This window comes from Hippopotamus amphibius, chromosome 11 (genome assembly GCF_030028045.1).
Source record: "Hippopotamus amphibius kiboko isolate mHipAmp2 chromosome 11, mHipAmp2.hap2, whole genome shotgun sequence".
In the NCBI taxonomy this organism is placed as follows: Eukaryota; Metazoa; Chordata; class Mammalia; order Artiodactyla; family Hippopotamidae; genus Hippopotamus; species Hippopotamus amphibius.
This window is the reverse complement of record NC_080196.1, coordinates 36986611-37006627: the sequence shown is the minus strand read 5'-3', so window position 1 is coordinate 37006627 and position 20017 is coordinate 36986611. Positions and strand designations below refer to the sequence as shown.

Below are 20017 nucleotides of genomic sequence, written 5' to 3'. Positions count from 1 at the left end.
TATCTCTTTTGAAAGAAAAAGAAGCCTTATGCCCTACCCTCCAGGCCTTTTCTGCTTCCCCCACTCCAACTCTGAGGAGCCTTCAAACGCGCCACCACCACCACCACCCCAACCCGGTTGCACTGCGGCGCTGCACTCGGTTTTATAGACCACAGACACTAGTCCCACCCCTGCCCCGAAGCGTTCTGGGTCGGCAGCAGCTCCTGTTTCTCATTGGTTCCCTCCCTCTCAATCAGCAGCTAGCTCCCACCCCCTCCACTCATTTCCTGCCTGTAAGTCACCAACTGCAGTGAAAGCAAGGGGAGGTTTTAATTGCAGTCGGCACCCAGCCCTTGCTTTAAAACGATGCCAGCAGCGATCTTGATTGGAAAACAAGAGACAGTCTCTTCACAGGCATAATACATAATTCTTTTCTATGTTCACCCAACTTCCCTGTTGTTAAGAATCACCTGAAGCCTTTATAAATCAGGGCTCTTCCCTGGAAATTATGATTCAGAAGGTCTTGGATGAGGCCTTGGAAGTCCGTGGTTTTCCAGAAACATCCCCAGGATCTGTCTCTAAGCAAGTTGGCAAACTACTAAAAGGTGGTATTCAAAAATTCCCTTCTAAGAAATGCCTTCTGTTTACCTGTGATGGTTATCCCAGGATTCCCTAGGCCTCCTTTGGATTTGAATTTCTCCAGCAGCTGCCCCAACGAAGTATTATTTCTGGAAAAGAAAGAAAAATACAGAATTTAGGAGGGGCTGCCGAGTCTCGATTTTCACAACCTCTCTGCACTTTAAGGGATGAGCCACGGGTGGGAAGCATCGTATATAAGTCAGTTCACCAAAATCAGTTTATGAGCTTAGCTGCCATTCCCCTCTGGATCTGAGTGAGGTGATAGGGTAGGGCAGGAGCCTTTGGATGAGAGGAACTCAGGTGGAGAATGAGAAAGTTTGAGGGCAGCCAGAAGATGGTGGGAACACACAAGGCTTTTGGCAAGAAGGAGGCTTTCTGTGCACCACGCCTGTGGCAAGTGAACTTAAGGTACCCACCCTGGGATCAGAAAAACTTCAAGAGAGGGAAACACATTAAACTCAGGGGTTAATTCTCTTTCTTGTTGCATATTTGAAAGCTGATTCTGTAAACATTAACTTGTTTCCTAATCAAAATTACCGTCAATTCCCTCCTTTCAACAAGGGCTTCATTTTTATGACTTTCTGTTTTTACTGCTGCTGTTCCGCAGTCTGTCCTTTTCCTCATTGTCTGCCACACATCAAAATTCTATCCAGTATTTGAGATCTGGCTGAGATGCTAAATCCTTGTGGCATCTTCTCTGATCTCCCAGTTTGATTCCACCTGCTCACCAAGTGTTTGTCAAGCACTTTCTGAGGTGGTTGGGGAATTGAGATGGCCAGCACCTGGTCTTCTCCTTAGAGGACGTCACAACCTGATTAATCACTTGCTCTTGCCTTGCTCTGTCACAGCATCACTTGTACCTCCATATAACATACACTCGATTTGCTTTGTGTTCGGTTGCTGTCACACTTGTCTACATCGCTGCATTGTGAGCACCTGGAAGGAGGGTAGAGTGACTTCTTCAACTCTTTTGCCAAGAACGTGGTACAAATGGAATGTGTTTCTTGAGTGAATGAGTAAAAGGAAAAGGAAGAGGAGATGGCTGCAAAGAAATCGTAAATTCTGCCTCCTTCAGTGTTTTCTCTATAGCCTCAGAGTTGGGTCTAGGGGGACATGAGAGAAAGTTTCAGACTTCCTTGGGCTCTAGAAACAGTTCCAACTCCATAAAGCTGGCCTGTAAGGTCAGGAAGAGCAAATATTACTAGAGTGAGAGAGGGAAGAGACTTCAGGGCAAGAACTAGGTTTCCTCTGCCTTATCCATAGCCTATGAGTTCAAGTTTTACCTGACACAACTATGAATAAACTTTGAGAACTTGGGAAGTCGTAGAGTGTGGTTGTTAAACATTCAGATTTGGGTTCACATCCTGGCTTTGTGGCTTACTAGCCTGTGACCTTATGTGACCTTGTACAAGTTAACGTACTCTTTAGGCTTCAGTTTCTTTCTAGGTGAAACGGGGATGTTTATGATGATAACAGTACCCATCTCCCAGGATTATCGTGAAGTTTAAATCAGCTAATACATGGAAAACAGAATAGTGACTGGCACAAAGTACCAAATTATTATCATCACTTGCATTGCAATATTCTTGGCTAAATCATAACAGCTAAACCTTATTGGGCTAGATATCATTCACTTGTTCTAACGGAAAAAAAAAACATAAATGCAACACAGACGTAGACCAAAGTCTAGGCAACAGAGGTACATTGAGAATTGCTGGGAGGTTAAGGGAGTGTTGGTGGAGGCTCCTAATCCATTGTGGGGACACCCATGCCTTACCCCACCTAATGCACATGCTCCTGTGGGAGTCAGAGCTCTGAGCACAAGAGGGCCTGTGTGGCTCAGGACGCAGAGGATGACTGATGTGTTCGTACACGTGTTATTGGAGAAGATGACTTCTCATCCATTTGCAGGGAAATAAGTATAAATGATTAATTTTGTCTGTGATGTATAATGACTTTGCATCATGAGGGCTGTCATTGTATAATGACAATAACACAAAACAACCTTATGGGTTTCTAATTACTTTCTGGAAGAAGATTCTGGAAGCAAAAAGGGCACAATGGCTGTCTGTTTCCCTCCCCAAGGAGGAACTGACAAGCAGCTACGGACCGGGGCAGCCATGGCAGGTAAGTATCTGAGAAGGAGCGGAAGTGTGAAGAGCAAGCCTACAACCTGTGGGTGTAGAGTCTCCTTCTCTAGTGAATATTCCCTGGGAAAATACTCATCCTTGAGCTGGGGCTTTGGCAGAGATGGGCAATGAGGTCATTATCATTGCTGGTGGCTGAAGGGGGTGTGAGTGTGTATGAGAAGGAGGGGCGGAGGCTTTTCTGAAGACAGTAGTTTCTTCTCATGTCCCTGGCAGAATGGGGACAGTCATCCCTGTCCACCTGCTCCCAACTCCATGCTTACCTGGAGCCCTGAGAGCATTCCTCTAAACGCGTGCTTCTCACGTGTTGCTGTGCACACAAATCCCCTGGGACCTTGTTAAAGCGTTAAAGACTCTGATTCAGTAAGTCTGGGTTGGGGTCCAAGATTCTGCATTTTCAAATGTTTCCAGGTGATGCTCATGCTGCTGGTACTAGGAACAGACTTTGACAAGGTCAAAGACCTTGCATCAGAATCATCACCATCAGGGAGCTCTTTAGAAATGCAAATTCTTGGGCCCAGCCTCAGAACCAGAAACTTGTTTTAACAAGCTGTCCAGGAGATCCTGGTTCCTGCTCAAATTCTAGAACCACTGTTACAGATGATACATGAACTAGTCTCATTGGAAGGACAGATGAGGTTAGAAAAGTGATGTTCAACTAGCATAGAACCCCAGGGTGGGGAGACTTGCCCAAGAGGGTACCCAGTCAAGCCCTCTTCGAGATGGGCCCTGGAACAAGTCCTTTGCCTGGGGGTGGACCACACCCTTCACGGAACCTTCCATAGGAACTCGTTCTGATGAGGGGCCTTTCCTGCAGTGCTAGCTCCCAGCATCCTTAAAGGGAAGCCTTGTGGTGGGCATTTCACGGAAGGGGGAGGGGAGAGAAGGATTCGAGGTTGGTAGAGAGAAAGTGGATGCAGAGAAAGGGGGGACTCTGGCCTTGCTGCTAACTCAGTACAACATTCACAAACACACACTGCCCTGGGCTGACGGACAGAACTCTACATTGGAGTGGATACAAACCGAGTTTTCAGGGCCCGAGTGGGGTCCTTGAGCTCAGAGGAGAGAGGGAAAGGACAGGGGAACACTTTTCACAGAATTCCCCGGCTAGCTTCTCGTCCAGTTAATTAACGAAATTAAACCCTACAGCCTTACTCGTTTTGGAGGGGACCTTTGATGTCTCTGAGCGCCAAGCCCAGGGAGGTGGGCAGTGCTGGGCCGGGAACATCTGCCATGGATGGCCAAGCAGCATTCTGTTAATCGTGGCTATTAAACTGCTTTCCTGGGAGTTGTTTTTGAATCCTGTGAAATAGATTAAGAGTCTGTTTTGAATCCCTCAGGGTTTCCTGTGGCGCATAATTATAGATGCACTGGAATAAGAATTCAGGTCAACAATTTAATGAGATGTCTGAAGAGCGTGGCCCAGCAAGGTGGAAGGCAGAGGAGGAGCTGGGAGAGGGTGGGGGCGGGAGAGACAAGGGAAACTGGAGGAGGTGAGGGAGGTAGGGAAGCTGGCAGGATGAGGGGGCAATGCATGAAGATTTCTGCAAAGAGGTGAGTGGAAGAGGGAGAGAATGGGTACAGAGCAAGGGAGCCTGAGAAGCAAACAAAGGACAGGGGAGAAACATTCACTGTGTCCCCATCATGTACCTGGAACATTTTTAAAGATGAAGAGGGAAAACCTTCAGCAGACAAGAGAATGATATTGGGTATCCATGGAGAGGTTCACAGTCTTACATGCTGATGTTCCTCTATTGCATTTATCTAGAGACAGCAGGCTGTCTAACAATGGGCTTTGTCCTCAAATACACTTGGGTCTAATTCCTGATCCTTTGCTTTTTGACCTGTGTGACTTTTTGCAAGTCACTAAACCTCTCTGAGCCTGTTTCCTCCGCTGTAGAATGAGGGTTAACTATATAAGGTACATGTCTTGGTCTGTTCAGGCCACTATAACAAATTACCATAGACTAAGTAGCTTATAAACAACAGAAATTTATGTCTCACAGTTCTGGAAGCTGGAAAATCCAAGATCGAGGCAGATTTGATGTCTGGTGAAAGCCTGCTTTTTGGTCCCTGGGCAGCTGTCTTTTCACTTTCCACTAAAAACTATGTCCTCACACGGTGGAAGGAGTGAAGGATCCATTTGGGGCCTTTTTGAAAAGGGCACTGACCCCATTCATGAGGGCTCCACTCTCACGACCTAATCATCTCCCAAAGGGCCCACCTCCAAACACCATCACACTGGAGATTAGACTTCAACTGATGAATTTTGGTGGGACACAAATATCAGTCCATATAATATTCCTAGAGTGAATGTCTGACATACAGTAGGTGCCCAATAAATTATGGTTAGAATGAGGAATCCGAGAGGTTAGTTTTGTCTAAGGGCTCGTAGCTAGTCAGTAGCAGAATTGAAATTTAAGTCCAGGTTTGTCTGATTGCCACTGCCATCAAGGAAAATGTACATGACTGTCCTTTTTTTGGAAAGACAAGGTCTGTTCTCCAGAGGGTCAGCCTCATCCCGTGAAGACAGTCATTATAAGCCAGTGCTGGGGGCTCAAGGGAGAACCAAACCAGCTCCAACCAGCTCCAGTCCAGTCATGCCATGACTTTAAAATTAAACACAGGTCTGAAGGTCCCACTGCCACAAGCTGGTTTTTACAGGACATGCCCCTGTTTACACACACCTCCCCATAGGTATGTAGGGGACCCTCATTCCTCAGTTCATTCCAGGGCTTACTGAATTCTCATGATATGCCTGGTACCATTTCAGGCCCCCAAGGAGCACAGACTTAGTTAGATAACTGTGGCAGACTAGGTGGTGTGCTGCCCAAATGTCTCTTTAAGTTCTAGAATGTGCTGCAGGAATCTGCCTTTGGAATCTATGAGAAGGTTCACGCTGAGGCCACAGTCTTCCCCAGGCTGCTTTCAGCAAAGACAGACAATGGGCCGGGGGGTACTAGAGCTGGGCCATCCCTGCCCAGCATGGAACTTTTTTCATAGGGGAGCTCTAGGGCTCCCCAAAGCCTGGCCAAGACTTTCTCAGAGCTGCACTCGAGTCTGAGGCTTTTCCTGCCCCATCCGCCTTGTTTCCCTCTCTCCTTTCTCAATGGTCAGACCTGCAGCACAGCCTGAAGGCTCTTCCTGCCTCCTCTTGCTCCCTCTCCCCTCACACCCTTATCTCTCACCAGAGTTTTTCCCAAGAAATCTCTTGCACTTCTGTCTTGGCATCTGTTTCCCAGAGATACCAAATGACTAAAAAACCAAGATCTATTGTCTATAAAAAGATTCAATGACAGAATAAGCCAATTGAAAAACAGAAGTCACAAGTCCCTCCTAGATATCTCAGGAATCCATCCACTTCACTCCAAGTCCACAGTGGGCACCTTTCTTCAAGCCGCCATCACTGTCAGTCAGATCCTGGTAGGACACAGATGCCACACTCAAACTGGGCAATTTGTTGAGAGGTTAACAAAGGGACTATTTACAAAATTGTGGTCCTGAGATCTGGCTTTAGGTTAAAGGAACGAGGGACACATCTGCCTGCGCCAACAGGCGTGAGGGGATGAGTACCCCCACCTCACTCTCCTTCCTCCCTCCTGTCTCCTGCCACTGCTCCTTTCTGGCCAAGCCCAAATGGAAGCCAGAGGAGACAGAAGCCCATTGATGGAAGCCCAGGTCTGCTCCCAGGGGCACAGAGCAGGGCCAAGAGTGAATCAGGAGAGGCAAAAGAAGCTGTCTGGCACAACTCTGTCTTGCCCAAAGCTTTGCAAAACCTGGCTGTACCCCACTGCCCCCTTTTAATCTTTTTCCTCATTCAAACCAGAGTGACATGTTAAAGAGTGCTGACCCTCCCAACTACTTAACCCCATCCAACGGCGCCCCACAAGGACTACCTTGTGCAAGGTCAAGTAATGTTTGCCTGACTCAAGGTTGCATTCCCTGAGCCTAGAGCAGGGTGGGCCCCCGCAGTACTTGTTTGATGAGTAAATAAAACACTATGGGTAAACCACATATTTTGGAGTCTGGGATGGTGCTGATTTCAGACATTTCTTCCTCTTTTTCCCAGTCAAACATTGAAAAGTCCTGGAGTTTCAATGTTTATGTATCCAAAGTCTGTCTCTCAGGTACCACTAACAGCGTCTCCTATGGGTGAGGTGCTGGAAAATGTCTTTCTGAATAGCATGGCTAATCTGCACAACTAGTGCCCCCATCTGGGTTTTGCACATTAGGCGATGGACCCGGAAATCAGAAATGAGTTGCCCATCGACCATCTGGGGTCCCAATCAAGAACAAGATTCACTTCTTTCACATTTCCATGCTGTCCTCCCCCCAGGCACACTTTCCCCCAGAGGCATCTTCTTCGTGGGATTATTGCAAGGATTGAGTAAATTCACTCATGTGAAGGGTTTAGAACAGTGCCTGGACCATGGTCAATGTGCAGTCACTGTTAGCTCTTATTAACATATCATCCTCTTCTTCTGTCACCTTCCAAGCTTCTGTATGGAATATCATTCCTGCCAAGCGGACCCTCCCCCACCACCTTGCACATCATATTGATGCAATTTCATATAACGATCTATTCAAGGCTTATGGCATCCTGGATGTTGTCCAAGGCTTGTACCTCCTGACTGTATTGGCTCCAGGAACTATGAAGAATCTGTCAATAGTTCTGAAATAAGAATGAGAGCAGGGGTCCAACCCCTTTAGATGAGGAAGCTGAGCCCCAGAAAGGGATCTGACCTGTCCTCACATCAGGAAGCCCTACATGTTCACTCACTTCCCAGTACTCATGCTGGCTATTAACTCCAGCCCTGTCTCCTCTGCACCCTGGCCGGGGCGGGGGGGGGGTCCCCTGCTTTCTGGGCACATGCTCAGAAAGGTCACCCCTCCCAACATTTCTCCCTTCCCATCCCTGCAGTCACACACTGCAGCCTCCTCATAGGAGGTATTTTATTGTAAATCATGGAGGGGAGACAGCACATCACAAGTACATCCCTCCTCTCCGCCACCCCTCCTTTCAATTCTCTCCCCATCTCCCTCTCCTTTCTCTTCACCCCCTCCCCTCTTTTCATGCTTCCACTATCTGTACAAGCTGAGTTACCCTCCCAGGTCTATGGAGACCTGAGATGCCCTTATTTCAGCAGAATCCCTCGAACTCCTTGAATCAGTCATCTCTTGGGTACCACTTCCCATCCTGTCGGCCTCCCCCTCCTCCAGCCCCATTTGTGGTACCTTGTTCCACACAGACTGAGAACAGCTTCCTGGAGATGTTCTCTGACACCTCGCACCCCATCTTAGTCTGCATTGCAGCACATCCTTAGCTGGTTCTCGCTCCTTCCCCGATTCACTCCCCTGGTCCTTTGTTCTCGCTCTCTAAGATCACTTTCCACGTAAACTACATGTACACAATCCTTTCTCAGTCTGTTTTTGGGGAACCCAAACTAACGCACCATTGTCTCCTGGAAACAATAACATCCCTTCCTGCCTACCAGTCTTTCCCATGGAATTCCTCATGAGCTCCTTTCCACCTTTCAAAGCCCCACCCATACTTCAAGGATCATCTGAAATTCCAGTCCCCAGATCGCATCAACCCACAAGGATCTCTTCTCTTCTGGGGTAGTTGTAGCTCTTTCTAGGCACTTAGAACAGTTCTCTATTCTTATTTTTGTTTCAACATTAATAATGTAATATTAAAAATGAATAATAATAGCTAACAATTATGGATGCATAAAATTGCTGGCTGCCTTTCTAAGCCCTAAAGAGATTATAAACACCTTGAGGCCAGACCTGTGTCTAAGGCCCCACAGAGCCTGGCATAGGGTGTAGCCTGAATTCTGGGATTCTCCCAAGCTCCTTCAGGAGGGAACAGCTGTCTCCTGGGCACCAGAACCAGGTGGGGAGCCCCTTTCTTCCCTCTGCTGTGCCTGGTTTCTCAACTACAGGAAGACATGAGCTCCCTGTAGCCTTCCTAAAAGTTCTGTGAAGAAAAGCAAACGGTCACCCAAACCAGCATATGAGTCTGCAAATCCTACCTGACTTTCAAAGCCCAGCTCAAATGCAACGTCCTCCATGTAGTCTCTCTCATCCTTCCAGAAAGAACTTTCTACATTCTAAACTTCTGTAGTTCTTTATCTTCACCCTTTTAATGAAGCTTCTCATTTTCAAACATGTATTGCAATTAGTTATCCATAATTTGTCTCTCATTTAACAATGAGTAAGTTAATCATTTACCAAGCCTGAGGGCCCACCCTTTAGTAACTGCTCAATACATTTTGAATGAATGAACAACCGGTGGGGGAAGAGAGGCTGAGAGGATGCAGGAAGAAGATTATCAGGCCTCCTGGCATTCTGTTAAGTCCAGGGAGGCCCACGGTTGCAAATTTATAATGATTATAAATAAAGTCTGCTACTTGTCTCCCCAAACCCATTCTTCTCTCGTTATATAAAACGTATAGTTGGGCACACATGGCCACCAGAATACATTTCCCAGTCTCCTGTGCATCTTATGACTAAATGCTGATGACTGTGGGCAGAAGTGATGTGAAAATGATTTACAAATTATGTTCTTAAAAGGAGCGGCCCTGAGTTCTCTGGGAGGGCAGGAGCTGGGGCAGCTATCTTGGGGCGTGAGGTGGGAGCTGCATGTTGAGGCTGCCAGAGCAAGAAGGTAAAAGGAGTCTGGGCTCCTGATGATGACAGAGCCACCTTGTCAGCCCTAGACCACTCACTGGGACGTCTACGTGAGAGAAGGATAAACTTTGTTGTTTGAGCCAGTCTTATTTGGTCTCTCAGTTAAAGCAGCTGAACTTGTATTTTAACTAAAACCAGACCCACTCTGTAAGTCTTATCGGTTCTGAAGGTGTGAAAGGAAAGTATACACCAGAGATACGCTGGGCCAAAGCTCCGTGGTAGGTGTAGGGTGAGGTTGAGGGCAGCTGTGTGGCTGGATAGGCTCAGGGCACAATGTATGTGTGTTTTTAGACATGCTCTGGTGTCGTCCTGTTGTCTCTTCAGATTGGACAGAACTGACTGTGCTACGTGGACTCAAGCTAGCACTGGAGCTCAGGTGGAGAAGGGCTGGGGAACGTGTGCCCCACAAGGAAGCTGGGGGCAGGATGCTCATGTAGGGAATCCTGGTGGGAAACATGGAAAGTAACCATGAGTTCCTGACCAGAGAGCCTGATACAGTCACTAAGTCTGCAGGGGCCAGGGCAAGGTGCTAAATCAAAGCCAGACCCAACAGTCAGGGACTGGGATGGGGGGCCAAGAAAGCAGAGTCTGGGATAATTTCCAGGAATACAGGTGAGCTATGTGGTGTATGGTAGTACATGGCGTATTCTATTGAATTAAACATACAGAAGGCAATTTTTCACCCTGTGCCCTCACTCCCGATCCTGCCCTGGCCCATTTCTTCATTTGCTGGCTTCACTTATCCTAAAAGACTCGGCTTGGGTGTCACCTTCTCCAGGAAGCCCTCCATGATACCATAGCTGAGTCAGCTGCCCCTCCTCTGGGCTTCCCCTAGACCATGCTCTTCTCTCTATTGTAGTTATTATCAATCCTTCAATTGCTGTAGGAGTGCAATGATTGCAACATAGTTTATGACCAGGTTTGACAGGGATCCCCAAGAGCAGTGATGTTTGCTTTCATTCCCTCAGTGTTTCCCATGATTCCTGATACATGGTGTGAGCCAGTTAACCTGAATGGGACCCCAGGGGCAAGTGGATGGATGATTGGATGGTGTGGAAGCACAGTGTGGGGGCCTCAAACATCCCAGATGGGTGGTGAATGGATTCTCTTAAAGCCCAGTGAGATTCCGTGGGTCCGGAGCGGGGAGGACTGGGAGGTGGGAGCAGGCAATCAGTAGAAGGAAATGGTCAGGGCTGAGCTGATCTCAGCAAGGCCCTAGTACTGCCCAGAACTGCATAACTCATGTCACCCCCACATTCCCAAATCTGGTGCCCGGAAGGGACAATTATCAATAAGCCAAGGAGCAAGTAAACATCCCAAGACTGAACACCGCACATCCCTGATTATGCAATGCTCGTCCTATCCATTTTTCTACCCTGTGCCTCTGGGAGAGCAGAGGCTGCAGAAAATTCAACATCTCCCCCTAAGACACACACCCGCATCCTGAGATGTGTTTCTTTGGGGAGGAAGGTCAAAAGGCTACCTTTAAATCCAGGGAGAGGGCCCAGTGAAAGGAATCACGATCTGATGGCTCCTATTCCTATTTAATCATTTCATTACTAATTGATAGGGTCATTACTGCATTTCGAAGGGAAGGAACTGTGATTAAAGGTTAATGCCATTGCCGCACGCATCACACCTCAAATTATGTTATAAAAATGTCCAGAGTATTTAATTGAACCTATAAGTAACAGTGTAATTACACTTAATAATGTACGTGCCTCGTATTTATTTGTTCCTCTCTGAGGTGCGGGGAGAGCCCCACGTGGGTGGGTTAAGGAAGATCACAGTGACTCACTGTCACAGTGTGTCCTCCATCTCCTGGTCCTATCAGCTCTCTCCCGGCCCCGGCAAGGCAGGAATAATAGGTGACTGGTCACAAGAAATCCACCCCTCCCCCTCCCACACTTCTCAATGGGACAGGGTCTAATGTCAATGTTTCCCATGAGAGTGGTAAGGTGAGGAGAGGGGCAGAGAAAGCGGCCATTGCCTGAGCCCTTGGCACTGTACAGTCTTGCCAAGGGGCCGTGATGCTTCAAACTTGTGTTTTAGACTGGGTAGCAAATGATACAAACATTTATTTCTCACAGTTCTGGAGGCTGGGAAGTCCAAGATCAAGACGCCAGCAGCTTCAGTGTCTTCCTGGTTCACAGATAGCCACCTTCTGGCTATGTCCTCCCATGGTGGAAGGCGTGAGAGAGCTCTCTAGAGTCTCTCTCTCTTTTTTTTTTGGAGTCTCTTTTTCATAAGAGCACCAATGCCATTCACAAGGCCTCCACCCTCACGACCTAATCACCCCCAAAGGCCCCACCTACTAATAACATCATTTAGGGGGTTGGGTTTTAACCTATGAATTCTGGGGAGACACAAACATTCAGCCTACAGCACTATGATCCCCTTTTGTAATCCCCTCCTGCCGAGACCAGCTCGGAGACTCGAGGTGAGTGACAGGTGCCGCAAGCTTGAAGAAAACACAGACAGACTGAAGAGAAAGATGGGACTGGGGGACTCAAGACCTCTAGGATCAAGAGCCTTGCTGATTGAGCCCACGTTGCTTTTATTGAGTTCTTGGCATAGCCTAAGGGTCTAACACTCCCAGGTTAATCCCATCATAGCCTATGGGTCTAACACCCCCAGGTTATTCCCATAAACAATCAAAGGCCTCACATGACTGGGGCAATGATCTTTGTTTGCCTCCTGGGTCCGATTTGAGCAGGTGTGGATCTGAGCAGGGTGCGGATTTGAGCTGGGCATGGAGAGCAAAGCAGCCCTGGGGGCAGGAGACCTCTCTCAGAAGGATTAAGGGTCTGTGCCCCACCCCTGTTGGCCCCTCTGCAGCTGTGCCTGTCTTAGGTTGTTCCTCCCCTGAGGAATCTTACCCGTCTCTGGCTAACCAGCCATCCTCCAGGGCCAAACAGGGTGATATGAGGAATGCAGTGAGAAAGGGGCTGTGCCCCCAGAGAGGGTCAATTTTCTGCCTATGCCCCCATAGTCTCCATGCCCCGCACCCTTAGCTCCTCCACTGCTCAAGCAGAACATTCTGCATCCAGTTGCTCGGCCCACATATTTTAACATTTTCAAGCTTTCAGAAAGACTCCTAAATGTCTTCCCACACCCTCCTTTGAAAATACCTTTTTCTTCTCTTGGAATGTCACCTCCTTTTTTACATAGTATAGAGCATACTAGTATTTTTTTCCTTTACTGCAAAAGCTAGAAAGCTTAAAACTGCTTTTCCCAGACTCCCTTGCAGCTAGGGTTCTGGATGCAAATTAGGTCCCCCATCCCCACCCCCCGGCCCCGAACCCTAGCTGCCCTCATGGGAGATTTGGAAGGTGGCAATGAGATAGGGGCATTTTCTGCTGCTTTGGCTGTTTCAATGGCAAGCAAGTTCATAGAGACGTGAATATTTCTATATCAGTGGTCCTCACCCTAGGGATGGTGGGGCAGAGAAGTGAAGGAGTAAAGGACTTGGGCAAGTCATTTATTTTCTCTGTGTCACTTCTCAAACGACAACCAACAAAAAATGCTCTACCCTTTTACAAGGTTGTTGTAAATACCAACTTTTTAAGAGTATCTTTGAGAAGTTGAAACAGTCTTTGTGATTTTAAATTATTATTAGTCCCATACAAGTCTCCTATCTTAAATCAGAATTTCTTCAAAGACAGCTGATCTTGGATGATTCAGTTTTTCATTTTCTATAGATTTCAGCGTATAATTCTGAGAGCCTAGATTCATTTCCTCCACTGGCTTTTCTTTGCCACTATCCATATGTGTCTCCACACATAATCCTAGATTTTGCCAGGAACGATTTCCTCTTACAGAACCAAGTAGCCTTCTTCGCTGGCACATAGCTTTTGCTAGTGCTGCTACTCTTTATTCTAAATTTGGATAACTTGCCTGTTTTCACAGCCAGTCTCACTGTTCAAGCTCTCAGGGTCCTTTGTGGAGGCACAGCCACCCTCTCTAGTTCTCTGGCACTACGTCCCTTTGTAATGAGCACTTACATATTTTGGCCAACAATTCCCCAATTTCACCCTTGAGTTCCTTCACTACTCTCGGGTGAGTGCCATCTGGTCCTAGTGATTTATCTATATTTAGTTTGTCAATTATGTGTACAATCACTTGCACATTTATTGCTATTTGAGTTGGTATCTCTGCCCTGTTAGTCCCAAAAGACAGTCTGGAAGAGGGAATTTTATAGAATTACATAGAATGATAGAAGCTCAGAGCCAAGAGGGTCCTTGGAAAGCCTTTAAGAGGAAACATCATTTAGCCATTCATTCAGCTATTCATTTCTCCCAGAAACAATGACCACCTACTATGTGCCAGGCTGTGTGCTGACATAGAGCAGTGGGCAGGACAGACTCTAAAATTGCCCTGGTGCCTTCATCAGCATCACGCTGCAAGTTAGTAGCTAAGCTGGGGCAAGAACCAAAGTCCTCTGTCCCCTGCTACCTGCCTCCCAGAGTCATCCCCATTAATGATAGGGAGAAGGACTCAGGGAGAACAAAATGGAGGTGGCTGAAGGGCACTATGGAGAATAGAGCAAAGGGAACTGGGAGAATGAGAGGTGAGTATAAGGTCAAAATAAAGATCAAAGGGAATAGGCAGGAGGGGCCATACTGAATGTAAGAGAAAGAAGTTAAGAGGAGAGGAGGAACATGATGATTCATGACTGGGGTCAGGACAGAAGGGAAACGCTGAGAAACAGCGAGGGGATCTCTGAACCCTTCATCCTCTCTCTGTTTTCTTCCCTCCCAGCCGCACTCTGGCTGGCAGGAAGGGAGGTGGAAGCGATGCACTCATTGCTGTGGATCGAGCTCATCATGGTGATCATCAAGGCAGCGGCATCTAGCATCCTGACAGATGCTCTCCTCTGACATCTCTTATAGCCCAGAGTCTGCTCCCAAGGGGATGAGAACCACTGCAACCCTTACAAGATAAAGAAAGAACTGAAGGGATTTTCTCAGCCTTAATTATGTAAGGGCCCTGGCGGAATGAAGCCAGGAATTTGGGGGCAGGGAGGAGGCAGAGAAGGAAGAAGTCCAGGAGAGAAGGAGAGTGAGGTATCATGTAGGGAGATGCTAGAAACTGTAAGGAAACACTTCGCTCTGTTTTCTGGACTGCAGGTGTTTGTGCTGAGCCATAAGCTGAGAGCTGGAAGTCCAGAAAACAAGGCAAAACATCTGCTGAAAATTCCCACCCTGAACATGATCATGGAACATGAGTGTGAAATAAACCTCTGTTGTTGTAAAAGCCACTTCGATTCAGGGCTGTTACCGCAGCATCCTCTAGCCCATCCTGACCGACAGAGGGAGGTTATGGGAGCTGCACAACACTAGTGCTGGCAACAAATCAGGAAAGGTCAAAGCCAAGGATTCAGCTATTCAGAGGGCTCTGTGCCAGGGAGGGAGAGATGATAACAATGGGATGGAAGGATCTGGGTGTCCGCAGGACCAGGCAGGTAGATCCTTTGAGCTAGAAAAGAAGCTAGAAACTGTCATGGGAAGTGGTAGACTTACCTGACGACATGATGGGCTCTGACTCCGCATCCCTTCCCACTGCTCCTTGGGCAAGTTCCACTGTGTTTCAGTTTCCTTTTCTATAAAATGAAGATAAGAAAAACAGCACCTAAGTATAGGGTTGTTGTTAGGACTAAACGAGTCACCCACATACAAGTTAATACGTGCCCTATAACGAGTTACCATGTATACTTATGAGTTGAGTATCTGACTCACTGTAGGTGCTCAATACATGTTGCCCATCAGTACTGTTCTTTCCAAGGCTCCCAACTTACAGATAATAAAACCGAGTTCCAGACAGTGTAAAGGACATCCTAGAGATCACATCGCCAACGGACAGCAGAGAAGAGTTCCCTGCAACCAGCCAGGAAATGGGCTGACTCTGCATGTAATGGGTGTGAAAGGCCAATGACAAGCATTTAATTTGCTCTTAAGCCAAAATAGTTGTTAGTAAATTAAACACTGATTGTAAAAGGGCCTCCAATTAAGATTCACTAATTACATCACCAGCTCAATTGTCATGCAATTTATATACAATTACCCAAGAACAAATATTTAATTACTTTCCTCTTAATACATTAAACTACTATTATTCCTCAAGCTGTGGGATAGGAATATAAAAACATTTAATTGACACGGAGACATGAAATCAGAGAATTAATGAGACAACGGCCATATTGTCCTGTCTGTTGGTGTGGCATAGCCCCGAGGTAATGAGAAGGAAGGGGATCTAGAAGAGGGAAACCCCTTGGGTCAGAGTCTTCTGTTCCTGTGATTGTGGAGATGGAAGCGGCTGGGGGATGCTACAGAAACACAAAACATCCCTGAAGGGAGTTGTCCACAATCCTCATGGGCTGAAGCTGTCATTGGTTGAACCTGCATTGCAACTTAACTTCCTCTTCTACTCCATCTTGCTTTCTTCCTTCCCCAAAGATGTCAATCCCGAAGGCACTCCCTAATATACATCCTGAACACTAAATTGCTGCTCCAGAAAATTCCATACGCACTAGGAAGCCATTAGATTTTTCAGAGCAGGTAAGTGGCACCATCTGACTTACACATTAACAGTCTGTGATTAAAGGAAGGCAAGAGGTGAAGCAGAGACATGTTAGGATGCTTCTGTGGGGAGTTAGAGCAGAGCATCTACACCCAGACTGTGGGGGGAAAGTCATAGTTAGGGGCCCTGGAGGAAGAAGACTCTGAGAGTCTGGTGTGAGAGAGAGGGGAAAGGGCTGGGGGTGGGAGCCTGCGATGGGTCCTGTCTGAAGGGAGGAGCCATGTTTCCATGTTCCTCAGGTATCCAGCAAACAGCGCTGCCCCCCTCCCCCCCACCCCACCCCCACCCCACCCCCGCCACCAGAGTTGCCTCTAGGACCACCCTCGTGTATCCTGAGGCCACTGAACCCTGGAGCTCCCAGCATCCATGGGGATGCTTGTGGGGCTGGTTTGCAGAGGGAGCTATACAACTTACATCATATAGAGAGTTATTTCACAGGCTGATGAAATTGCCGTAGTAGATTAATAATCTGCAATATAAAATTTATTACATCCTTAAACCTGTCAGTTCAAGAAAAACTGAGTTTGATTCATAATGTTCTAGAAGCACAGAGAGTGGGCAATAAACTCCAGCCTTGAGGAGAGGGGAGGGTCTGGGATGTAAATCTTTTCTCCAAGTCTTCTGAAACATGGGGTTCTGTTCAATACTGGTTCTGCCGCTTACAAGCTGTGTGAACTTAGTCAAGTTATTTAATCTCTCTGAACTCCTTTCTTCTGCAAAATGGGAATGATCAACACACTAGATAGTCCACTCACTGTGTTATGAGTAACAAATGAGACACTAGCGTGGCCACAGTTGATATGCTGTGAAATGACAGAGAATCGTGGCCTGGGTATTGCGGCTATGCGATTTTCTCCACGATCATTGCACCAGGGAAAGAGGTAGGATTTGAGGTGACTAGATTCATTCTACCAAGAAGACTTTCCAGGCCAGATGTGATGACTCTCACCACTGAGCCCTTGTTACACATTTCTCTAGCAGTGTTTGCCTCAAAGAAAATCTTTCCCTGTGATTTTTTTTTCAGATTGAAAGACAGGGAAGGGACTTTTTAGATGCTGGGTGCCCCTGATATGCCAAGAACTGTGCTGGGTGCTTTAAATATATCACCTCAGACCATGCATGCATATTTCTTTTTCTTTTTCTTATTTTTCTTTAGGCCACACCATGCTCCACGTAGGATCTTAGTTCCCTAATCAGGGGTTGAACCCATGCCTCCTGCATTGGGAGTGCAGAGTCTTAACCACTGGAGCATCAGGGAAGTTCCAGACCATGCATATTTCTGCTAGGAAATTTTGTGAAAGGCTTTGGAATGAGGGAAAAACAACAATAACAACAGAAACTGTTGAGTGTTCTCGAGTGCAACTGGCCAGGTTGTCTGAATCTGTTGGGGCCTGTGCATTTCATTGTCTTTGAGCCATTTATGACTGTGCAAGTTCCAGAAAACTGATAGTAACGAAATGATTCCTGTCCTTTGAAATGCAAATGAAGTGTGTTCAGTGGAGATGCAGCTCCTTATTACCCAATGGTTATTGACCGGTTTTACAGATATTTGTAAATTTATTTCAGTTTTCCCCATTGACTATTACGTGTGTTCTTTGAATTCTCCCCTCAACTGATTGTTCTATCTTACCGGCTCCCTCATTAACTAAAGAGTTAAATTCTTTGACATGTATTCATTTTATGCTCATATGAGTCATGATTTTAACTTAAAAAAAAATCTTTTAATACTGTATATCAGAAAATTGAGAAAAGCCTTGCCCAAGGTCACCAAGGTGGAAATCTCAGAGCTGGGATTTGACCTTGGGTCTGTCTGGTCCTTTCCACTTTTTGGAGTGGCCATGTCCTCCTGATTCATAAACGTGCCTCTTCTCTCCTGCTTTGTGTGAGTCCTGGAGGATTAAAGGGCCTGGGACTCACACTTAGGAGTAATTGCTTTCAGAGGAGATGAAGGAGCAGGGTCAGAACAGCTTCTGGGCACTATGGCTCATGTGATAGACTGGTGGGTGAAGGTTGGACTCAGGTGGCAGCGTCCGATGTACCCTGAAGAAGGGCTTGGGTGTGAGTACAGAAAGGGATGGGGGGTGTGGGGAACTTCCCTGGAGGTCCAGTGATTAAAACTCCACACTTCTAATGCAGGGGGCACGGGTTCGATCCCTGGTTGGGGAACTAAGATCCCAAGTGCTGTGTGGCGCAGCTGAGAAAAAAAAAAAAAAAAGACAGAAAGAAAGGGATGGGGTAGACAGGAGAAGTGTCCCTCCCTCTTTTCTACAAAACATCTCCCACCACTTGCCATCTAGAATTCTCCTTGTAACTATGGTGTGGAGTGAGGTTTAGGAAAGTCCCATCTCCATTCTAGAGGACCTTGGATCTAGCCCCCAGATTTTCCTATGAGATGCTCTGAGTGAAAGAAAAAACGTTGCCTTCTATACCAGTAAACAGAGGATGTTGCAGCCGTCAAGCCATCACATTACAGCTGCCCTGTCAGTGAGCCCTAAGGGGACTAGGATAGAAACAGGATGCCCACACACCTGAAACTAACACAACATTGTACATCGACTATACTCCAATACAAAATAAAAATTTTAAAAAGCAGAAAAATAAATCCGTTAGTATCTGAAAAAAACAAAATGAAAGAAAGAAACTGGATGCCCAGCATCAAGCCGTCAGTCATGGCAGCAACCCCTGATGGTGCACCCTGAGGAGACCTGGGACGAGAAAACACAGGGTGCAGGCCCCAGAGAGCTGCGGTACATGTCAAAGGAATGATGCCAATGAGCCCAGACCCCTGCATCCCATACACAGGAAAGCACTAAGTTCCTTAACTTGAGATACCTGGTTTCCTTCCACAGTAATCTTTTGAAGTTCTGACTACCTGGTGTTTGTTGCAAAAAACTCCTATATATCCTGGCTCCTCACTTACTTCTTCAGGGCAGTCCCTTAGAGCTGTCTGAGGGGCTGTCTCCCCGGCTTGAAGTCCTCAGAATGTCCACTGAATAAAACTTAATTCTCAACTTTTAGGTTGTGCAATTTTTTCAGTCAATATGCAGTCTCATAGAGTCCTTCTCTGGGTCCCACAGCTGCATGCCTGGGTCAGCCCGGATGTTTGGGGGAGCCTCCTGACTTCCGGTTTCTCCAAATTCAGTTTCTCCCTCATTGATCCATTTCACACAAGGTACTACCAGATTAATTCTCCTGAAAGAACACTTTGAAGGTGGCTGGTCCTCCTGGCTGGTGTTCGGGAAGTATTTTAAAGAATGATGAAGGACAGCCTTCTTCCTTCCCTCATCCTTTCCTTTTTTCATCCAAACTAGTACTTGTATTAAATGCTTACCCCCTACTGGCTAACATTATAAAGCATCACCTGGGGGGCTCCTAAGAGTTATAAGAAAGGACCTTTCAGAATCAGATGGAAAGACCTCAATAAATTACCTTCTAATAATATCACAATCCCTACCCATCCCTGATTTATCAGTCCCCAGGCACCTCTCACCTTCTAAGCACCGTATTTGTCTTGTTTATTGCCTGTCTCCTGGATAAGAAAGTAAGCCCCAGGAGGGCAGGGATTTGGTTTTGGTGTCTTGCTTTGTCTGACACTTAAAGAACAGCTCATAAATGTTCGTTGAATGAATAAATAGGTGTGTATCGGGGTCATCACATCAGCCAGTGAAGAACATTTAATCGCTTGCATTTTGCAGATGAGGAAACCAGAGTTCAGGCACTGACTTGCCTAAGGGTGACCCAGCAAGAGAATGACAGAGGCTGCATTCTGATTCAGGACTCCTCAGTCACGGCACCCGTACACACCGGTCCGGCAAGAGATGCGCAATAAAGGCACACAGCAGGTCAGGATGTGAGGGTCACTGAGAGCCACCCTGACCCGGCATGTGAAGGACATGAATGTGGGAGGAGCAGATGGGTGTGGCCTCTGGAGAAGGCTCTAGAGTCCAGAAGGGAGTGGATAGGACAAGACAAGCTTAGAG

At 46.9% G+C, this 20017-nt stretch overlaps 1 long non-coding RNA gene across 1 annotated transcript; it reads right to left on the bottom strand.

The window, feature by feature from the left end:
• Positions 1–627: 627 nt before the first annotated feature.
• On the bottom strand, positions 628–15362 carry LOC130831983 (uncharacterized). Its single transcript, XR_009048157.1, has 3 exons — positions 15256–15362; positions 14981–15060; positions 628–707 (listed from the first exon to the last, which is right to left on the bottom strand). It is a non-coding gene; the product is annotated as an uncharacterized LOC130831983 (long non-coding RNA).
• Between the last annotated feature and the right edge of the window lie 4655 nt (positions 15363–20017).